Here is a 10,033-nt window from a genome sequence, read left to right as displayed (position 1 = left end):
CGTTCAGCTTGCTGGATCACAAAATCACCTCATTTGCATGGTTTTCATCAGAAAATGAGTTGATTTGCATACTGAATGGAATTCCGTGCAGGAACAGTATAGGGCCGCTCGTGCACGAGAAAATGGCCCTATCCTGGATCTCATGGCGGCCATATTGCTTGCAAAAGCTGCTACACTGTTCCTGCATGGAATTTGGCCATTCGTGAATCCAGCCCTATGCTTTTTCAGCAAACACCTAATGTCATTTTCACAAACTTTGTCAAACAATAGCAAAGAAGTATGCAAGGGGGGGGGGGTTAAATATACTGGATACTCTAGAGTCATTAGTTAACTCTCCCTGATTACCCAGTAAAAGCTCAAGTTTAATTTACGAGTAAAACCTTTCAAGTCCAAGAGTGTCTTTACTAAGTCAGTGCCTGCAGGTGGCACTGAGGGCTTCTACTAACACAGGAGAAGCAACAAATTTAGAATAATTATAAATTTTAAAGTCACCTGTGCTTTTTTTAATAATATGAACTCGTGAGTGGTCATCCATGCTGATAGCTGTTACTTCATTATCTGCAAGCATTACTATTTCTCCCTCTGCTTGTTTTGCTTCTTTTGCCATTGCTTGCGAGGATTCCCACCCTGTTGATTTGGTTGGTTCTTCATACAATCCCCACGAAAACCCTGCATATGTGATTGGTCTTTAGAACTGTCCATAACCCCAGATGGATGAGCCTGTTCATTAAGGTTTCTAAAGCATTCACTATGCCTAACATATGTGCTTTCTCAGGAAAAAACAGTTGCTGGGTCTGAAACATTATTCTCACCACAATTAGTATTATTTGTAATATTAGGTCCCACGTTGCCAACCACATTATTAAGACTAGATGACAAAGACGTATTTAGGGCAGGTGGAGATAAGCTGTGCCATTCTCATAGTCACGCTGATCTCTATTTAGTTTCTTGTTTTTAATTTCTTTAAGTTTGAAAAGAGAATTTTTGATGCTGGTAAAAATACAACAATAGTCATTTTTATAACATGGGAAATCAGTATCAGCCTGTATCTCCAATTCTAATTTGACCAGTTCATCTTTTAAGATGTCAATTTGTGCACTATAGTGTTTGATCAGCATTTCAAGGAATTCACATAATTGCTGGTCAAACAAATGTAGCAGTTTACCGTGAAAGGATGAATTTTTAATCAAGCCAGTGGGATAACACCACTGTCTCAGGCCCTTGGGAATCTGTTGCCTGTGTAAGCATTCCTTAAGATATCATACTTCAAGCTGAAGTTTTTTATACTTATACGGCTTCTGATCAAACAGTTTTAAGTTATTCATGATGTTAAATTGTAAAGTCCCCGCAGCATGTACATTGTCAATGGCACTTACTGTGGTACTATTGGATCTTAGATGCAAGGGTTCTCTTAACCAATCATTAAGAGAAGGTAAAGTCACATTCCCACTTACAAAGTTGTCGGGGTGGGTGTTTCCAATGTTGTGAATAATAGCAGATGGTAAAACATCATGATGGGCGGACATTTGGGAAGTAGATTCAAGTGGAGCTGAAGACACTGAGGCATAAGTGAGTTCCCTCTGGTTACATTGCTCCATACAGTTTGAGGCAGTAGAAGTCCCTAACCCAACGGGATTCAGATAGTTATGTCCCGAAATCCTTTTGGATAAATCATCAACCCACTTGGTTAGGTTTTGAATAAATAAAGTCAAATTTCCAATAGCATTGACTTCATTCGTAGACTCAGAGTAGTCATTGGAGAATAAAAGTTGGGAACCAAGGTGACTCTCATTTGCCATACCAATCACAAAATGACTCAAAAGCAAAATACAAACAGCTGATAAAACAAAGGCAAGACGTGGAGTTCCAAGTTCCAAAAACACAGTTTAATGTTAGCGCTTTCATTCACAAAATAGTTGAACTTCATCAGACAAATCACTCTCAGTAATCAGATTTTAAATACTCAAAAGCACCAATCAAAAAAAAAAACAATCAAAAAGAAACATCCCAAAAGCACCACCCCATTAGTATATTTAAAGACATAATACCAAACCTATATATGTACGTGTACAAAAATTTATTTATATATATATATATATATATATATATATATATATATATATATATATATATATATATATATATAAGTCCATCAAACCTATATACAAAAAATATATACAAAAATACTAAATATTCCTAAGTAATCTAAAATCATCCATAGAAACAAATTAGAAAAATACAAATTAAAATAATTTCATATATAAATATATATATATATATATATGTACAGAAGTTCAGTAAGCCTTCTGTTCAGCTCATCTGATGTATAGAATTTCAGTAAGCCTTCTGTTCGGCTTATTGATTTCCAAAGGCCTTTCCTCTAGATTCAAAGAAATCTTAATTTCACTTTTTATTGGAATCTGTGTCCAGCCTTTCATGCTATGACAGATCTGACCCTCTTTGTCTTTATATTCCATCACAGAACAAGTAACTCCTCAAATACCTAGATAAAAGAGATTAAATCTTCATCAATGGATAAGACACAATGGCATGCTAGATTCATAGCCCAACGTATCCAACACCTTTGAAGCAAACGTCCACTACAAGTCAAGCAGAGTAGCACCCTTGCTAACTTCAGGGTAAACTTAGATAATTGGATAGGCAGCTTTAACTTCTCCCTTGTTCTATCTTCAGTTGCCCTCTTTGAAGCTGGAGGTAACTTTTGAATATGGCTAATTGACTAGGCTTGTAGTTTGGCCTCACCAACACTTCTCTGGTGGCAAAATATTTACATAGTATTCAAGTCCTATTTTCCATCAGCAACAGGTAACCAGAATCTATCCTATGTTAGACCTTCTTAAGGCACTCCACACTAATGTTGAGTCAATGTGCATCATGTCTGGGATGATCTTCAACCTGTGGTGCATGTAGACCTTACCTTTATTACTAAAAGCTGTCGTGATGAGATCCTCGATTTTCAGCTGGTCTCAGCTATCCATGCTGTATTTTGGATGATACCGTGCTCTCAGAGGGGCATGACTTGGGGTGCAGTAGCTGTCCACAGTGGCACTGGACTTGGGCTGAAACAGGTTACCTCTAGGGAAACCAGCTGCGTTAAACATGTCCTTGTTGCAGGAGCAAATTGTCAACATCTCATCTACCATATACCATGTTGTGTGAGGATGTTCCTATAGGAGTTCACTACCTTTCTAGCTGACTTTGTCTTGGGTCACCACCTCTTAGTTGTTTGGTGATTTCAATATCTAGGTTGATAAAATCAGTGACTCTTGCCCAAGACTTTATGTGTACTATATAAGCCTTTGGGTTTGCTCAGGTAATTACTTCCACAATTCAAATTAGATAATACTTTGGACATGATCTTCCTACTGGATATGATGACATCAAATGTGGTGGTGGAACAAATCTTTTAGTCTACCCATTTCACTCACTAGTTTAACTTACAGATCCACAATATAGTCCTCCTCATCTCTGAAGTTAAGGTGATTAGAACTACTAAGCATATTATTTCCAGTATTTTTATTCCACTCTAATTTTGTTCCTGTCAGGGGATTTTGCTGATTCCTTAGATAACACGGACAATGACTACAACAGGTCATTGTTTTCAGCACTTGATTTTATAAGTACCAAGAAATGTTTTCCTCAATATCTCCTAGGAGACATGACCTTGGGTTTGACCGTTATCTTCACCTCCTGTGATGAGAACAGCACAAGATGAAGCTTCAGTGGTGTCTGGCAGATATGTAGAGTGACAAACTTGGCTATGGATGAATATTGTGCTAAATACCAACCAGAGATTACTTATATGAAGGCAGTGTTCATGTCCAAAGAGATTTCATCATCAGCCGACCAACCAGCTGCTCTCTTCTGGTGTGGTAGAGAGGTTGTGTAGCCCAGCCTGTCTCACCACCAAAAGAGCTTTATCTGTCTCACAATGTGAGACAGCTGCTTACATATTCTCCAGCAATATTGCTGCTATTAGGTCCATTCTACTAACAAGTGACCCCAAGGAAGCCACAGTAATATCAGCTGCCCACGGCCCCTTTTCTTGAATGGTGTTTGATATCCCTTGATTATGTGGAGCTCATAACTACCATTTCAGGTATACAACAAACATTCAGTGAGATGGACCCTTGCCCATCAAGAGCAGTTCTAGCCAGTCTTGATGTCCTTGGTCCAGTGAGATTTCACATCTCGGTTACTACTTTAAGATTTGATGATTTTCCATCAGGCTTGAAAGACGCCTTTGTTACCCCTATCCTTAAGTAACAGTTCATTAATCCTAAAATCTTTAACAGATAACACACAGTCTCTAACATTTCTTTTCTGGGAAAGGTTACTGAGAAGAAGGGCATGTATGAGCAAATTGAGACTTATCCTGCAGTCAGTGTGCTCATGGATCCTTTTCAATCTTAGTTTCACACTCACTGTAGTATGGAAACTGCACTTATTCAATTTGTCAATCATCTTGGCTCAAGATAAAAGGTACTATTCTGTACTGGTCCCTCTGGATTTCTCTGTAGCATCTGATACCATACACCATGGCATTTTAATTAAGTATTTACATACCTATGGTAGTATTTCCTCTAAATTTCTAGAGTGCTTTATGTTTTACCTCTCAGGCCAGGTTCAGGAGATTTCTTTTGGTATTACCTCCTCTTCTTTTTAGCCATTTGTATGCGTATCTAGTCTTATGTATTTCTGGGTAAAGGTTTAGACCACAGGTTCTGATGTTGAGTACACAATCTGATCTGTCAAGGGGCAAAATGAGGAGAATAACTGGATGCCTAAGAGCTCTGAGCTAGGCACAGATCTTCCCTCAAGAGTTTGTATAATTTGTGCAACAATGATTATAGCGACAAAGACTGCAGTCTCTCCTGGTAGCTAAGATTTTTGAGAACAGAGATACATTTTGTTAGAAACCTCTATGGTATAGAGGAGTAGCTAGGTCATTTAAAGCCCAGAACAAGACCCTCATTTGGCACTGCCCTCCCCCTCCTGAAGAGAAAACATTTTTTTTTGGGGGGGGGGACACCTTGACAACAACTTTTCACTAAAATATAAGAGACCAAAACCAACTCCAAATGGGAAGTTTTATTGAAAGTTTAAAGAATTCAGATTCAATTGTCATGTGATGCATAACCAGACACATTGCTTTAGTGATTTAAAGAAACCACTTAGTTAGCTTTTCCTTAACATAGTTCATAGTTAAGTACTAGGCTAGCTGCCCTTGGGGACCATTTTAAGCCCAGCCAATTTTTCTTGGTGAGAATCAAGCCCTGGACCACCTTTCTGTGAGGAGTATTTTAACTATTTTGTCCGGAACTTTAATGATTTTGCCAACCCCCCCCCCCCCAATCCCACATGTTAAAGTAAAGCATGATTAAGTAACATCATACTTCTGTATATTGTAATACCTTGCCTAGTGTATTACATAATGTATAGCATCTGTGAGCAATGAGGGCAGGCATTCAGAGGTTGCTGATATTGTGCAGTTCCTCTGGAAGCTGTGAGTCATCGTGACCCAAAAAGCAACTTACTTAGGCAAGTACATGAATGATGATTTTACTGAGAGAGTGCGCTGCTAATATGAAATTTCCACACCACTCTACTGCCTTTGTAAAATATGAAGCCAGAGCTATCATAGGAAACTAAGGCTAAAGCAACCTATTCAGTGCAGCCTGCAGCCTGCTAATTGGTTGTCTGCCCTTTTATCACTTCAAAGTATGATACTACTTAAGCATCCAAAAATAAATGCCAAGAACAAAAAATACTTTGTGTCAACATTAAATTCAGGTACAAGAGTTCACATTTTCAACCAGTAAAAGTATGCAAGGCTTTTTAACACAGAAACAGAACCTGTGAAACCGGGCTCCAGACTGGACTGGACACTTAGATGCAATTTCTCTGATGTAAATTATTAATGAGCAATGAATGGCATCTGCATCCTATGCCTGCATGCAATTACATGAACGTCTTCCCTTCCTTCAACGTGAAGAAAATTTGTAACATTCTTATTCTTTTGTATTTGGTTTTAAAACAATAAATAAATAAATCAATTGTAAAATAAAGAAATAATTATTTATATAGGACCACAGCTAATCAATACATTAAAGTTATATATCAACAACAATTAATATTTTTCAAGCAATTCTTTAAGTTTAAGCCAAGATTTATATGAATGTGTACTATTAGAAGTTCTCATCTTTATAGTTTGCAATTCACTACTGCAAACAATTTTTGCCATAACATTCTTATTCTGAATTCACTGTCTCCCCTTCCTATGATCCACCACAATATGTACAAGCACTGTTCAACAAGTTATCAGAGAAAAAACTATATAATACAAATTACATCCAGGAAAAAAAAACGATGCAAATGGAAAATAATTGACGTACATTACAGCAAAGCAAGATACAATGGTCTTGCAACCAAACCAAACCATTCTCAGAAAATACTTCAGTAAATAGCATTTTTTCATTCATTTAATAGTAATAATAGATAAAAGCAGCGCTGATGAATTAAGAACTTAACCACTCCCCATAAAACAGTGCAGCATTCATTGAAAGTCCGTATCTCTCTTCCCTATTAATCAGTTATCACTTCTCATCAAAGAGAATGTGAATTAATATGCATTTTTCTCAATAGTTTATTCTAATTCTAATTATTGTCATTATTTATTAAGTGCAATTCACCACCTGTTTCTCTAAAAGGTAATTGTTTACAAACATATCTCTCCACTGTCCAGATTTTTGCCTCATATTTCTGGTCTGCTCCTCATAAAATTTGTGCTTTTTTTTTTTGTTTGTTTTTTTGAGTTTTGTGGCAAATCAGTGAGGCCTGAATTCACTAAATAATGTCAGGCATTTGAGTTTCAGACTTCATATCCTTCAGAAATTGTATGGTAACACAAGACATTTTATGCTAGCAACTTTCTAAGTTTATAGGAGTAATATTTAAAATATGTCACTAAATTTGGGGCATTGACCCCCATTGCTTTTTGCTTTGTCCATTTTTTTGTGTGCTCAGAGGTTGAGAGCTATGTTTACAAAACCATTAAGCCAAACTACATTTATGTATTTGATCTGCATTACATTTAATTGGGCACATCCACCAGTCCAGTGTCCAGTCCACTATACCTCTCAACTGTCAAGATTTTTGCCTCCTATTTTTTGCTTGTTTCTCATAACATTTGTGGTTTTCTGACAAAGCACTAGTGATCAAAGTCACTAAATAATGACAGCCACTTTCTATTCTTCAGAAAATGGATTCTATTAACACAACCTGTTATTCAAGCAGCTTTCTAAATTTATGAGTAATATTTAAAAATTGACTGCATTTTTGCCTTTTGTTACACCAACATTACTTGAAGTCATTCAGTAATGGCAGACATCTGAGCTTCAGACTTTCTCCTTCAGAAAATGCTTTTTAACAAACCACTGCAACCTTTCTTTTTTTCTAAGAGAAATATTTAAAATCTCTCCCTATTTTTTGGCATTTAAATTGTTGCCCACTGCACTTCTCTTCTAGTCATTTGTATATGGAAATGAAAGACAGTATGAAATTATTAATTTATTCATCATTGTGACATACACTTACTCCTTCCCTGAATTTTTTTGCCCTATCCAAAGTTGTCCCTCTTCCAGGCAGGCCCTGGCCCCAAGTAGAAAAAAAAGAATGGGTTTTGTTCGTGTTTCAACCTTTTGAACCCCAGGTTCCGACAGATTTAAAAAAAAAAAAAGGAACAAAGCTACTTGCTTGCCCACAGGGAACAATTTACTCAGACAGTTTATATTTCTTGACCACCAAGATGGTTTATTTTTGAATTTACCACCATGGTCAACATATTTATTTAAATGTACATTAAAATCCTGTATAAGCGGGATCAACTGTGGAACTGACATGGGTAAATTTAGAGAGTTCATCATACAGTTGTATGAAGTTGGCCTTTATGAAATCTTTAAAGAGAATGGTGTTTGCAAAAGATGCAGTGGAAGTTTTAAGGGTGAAAGTAACCAGATTATGGTCATACTTTACTAATGAAGGACCAACCATGGGAGGAGAGCAAACAGAGGTCAGGTTTGTGAGTACAAGGTCGAGAATGTTTACAACCCTGGTCCGTTTGTGGACAAGCAGACCCAGGGGGGTTGTTTACCCAGTCCAAGAATCACTGAACATATCCGGTGTTGGAAGTGTAGGTGAACCAGTCAATGGAAGTTTAGTTGAAGTCACCTAGGATTAAAGAGCCATTGTTTATAATGATATCTTCTATGAAGGACAGGAAGTTATTGTGGTAATCTGGATCCATGGAGGGTGACTGACAGCATGATATGAGTTGAAAATTAAACTTTCATTGTAATTTAATAAACTCACTGGGGGGGTTCTGGGTATCTGTTTTGAAGTGATAATTCCTCTGATGCACACAGATACTCCATCACCATTACAGATGAGTCTAAAAGCAAGGTAGGCAAAACATGCAGGCACAGAAGGTGTGTTCTCTAAGGATTTGAACAATGTTTCAGTAATAATACGTTACAAATCCAAAACTGCCTCAAGGTCAGGCAGTTTATTGTTTAGACTCCTGGCATCAAGTAGAGCTACCCTGATATCATTCCATTTGAGATTTTTGGTATATATCAGGTTTTCAGGATAGTTTTTCATGCTTTCTTGGCTAGCCATAGAGGTTGGAGTCATGTGGCATTAAAATAGGCTCAGGCAGAGCTCTGCAGCCTGAGAAGTTTTGTGATGTTACCATGTTTCATGTATAGTAGTACTGCATTAAAAACTTTGCATTTATAATGGCATTTGTTCTCAGTTTACTAGCAGCAATCATCAAAATAATAAGTACAGGCCTAAAAACAATATTTCAATGCATGCTATCACTCCATTAAAGCATTCTAAGGAGAAATTCTTATTGTCAATTATAGTGATGAGATGCAATAATAACTTTTACAGATTATTTCTTCTTTATAAATAAAATATAACATTGATTATGAATAGAACAAGATGCGATCCACAGAGAGGGAAGTAGTAAGTAAAATCAAGATGAGGAGACTAATGTTCATCATTTACATAGTGAGGTGTGCTGGGGTTAGGATTATGTGAAAATAGTCAGTCCTGAGACTTAAATAAACTCTGTGTAGGCTTAGCGTGAAGCTTGCACAAAGTTTACATGTTTGCATGCTGAGTAGCAGCATTAATTGCATATGCATGCCACACATCACGTTTAAACATAAATAAGCATGGTTTTGCGTGTAAAGCAACATGAACACTTGCAGACAAGTATCCCTATTTACCTACAGGCAAACTAGGTCTGCAGGATTACACGGAAAGTCACAATGACTACCAGGGTTATTAATAAAGCAATGTATACAGTTCCAAAACATTATATGAAAGTGTATACAGTGCAGAGTAGTGTGGAAACCTGTTTCAGGCATATTGAAGAAACGGTTTGGAAATGATCAGCAAGGGTACATAGACTGCATTATAAATAATTAGTCAGGGGAATTGTGTGTGTATTGAAAAGGGACACACAGATGAATTGTAGGAATGAACACAAGAGAAGAGGACAGGTGAAACACAGTAATGTACAGCAGATTGCGCTTACTTTGGCAGCACATATGCTAAAATTGGAATGATACAGAGAAGATTAACATGGCCCCTGTGCAAGGATGACATACAAATGCATAAAGCATAATGTACAGCAGATGAGGGCATGTCAATGTACATAAAGACAAAACAGTTGTAGCATTAATACTAATCACATATCTACATTTTACAGTATGTACTGCTGTGTACACCTCCTGTGTGGGTATAGTCATATCATCACACAGTTATTGTATATTATGTGACTGTCACTCAAGGTGACATATCAATGGAGAGGATTCTTTGTGATACAAGTATCCTGACATGAATAATGGAGAGGACATATATCAAGGATGGTATATACAATAGCGGGTAGGTGCATATTGTGAAGCTGTGGAAAATGAGTTGCCTGAATATGAATGTAATGTCA

General features: G+C 37.0%; 1 non-coding gene across 1 annotated transcript; it reads left to right on the top strand.

Annotated features, from left to right (window-relative positions):
• Positions 1 to 9,617: 9,617 nt before the first annotated feature.
• LOC122805104 lies at positions 9,618 to 9,724 on the top strand. The gene has a single exon (XR_006365314.1). It is a non-coding gene; the product is annotated as a U6 spliceosomal RNA (small nuclear RNA).
• The last annotated feature ends 309 nt before the right edge of the window (positions 9,725 to 10,033 follow it).

This window comes from Protopterus annectens, chromosome 6.part0 (assembly GCF_019279795.1).
Source record: "Protopterus annectens isolate FY-2018-M chromosome 6.part0, PAN1.0, whole genome shotgun sequence".
NCBI classification, from domain to species: Eukaryota; Metazoa; Chordata; order Ceratodontiformes; family Protopteridae; genus Protopterus; species Protopterus annectens.
Note: the sequence above shows the minus strand (reverse complement) of the source record. Positions and strands in the feature narration are given on the sequence as shown.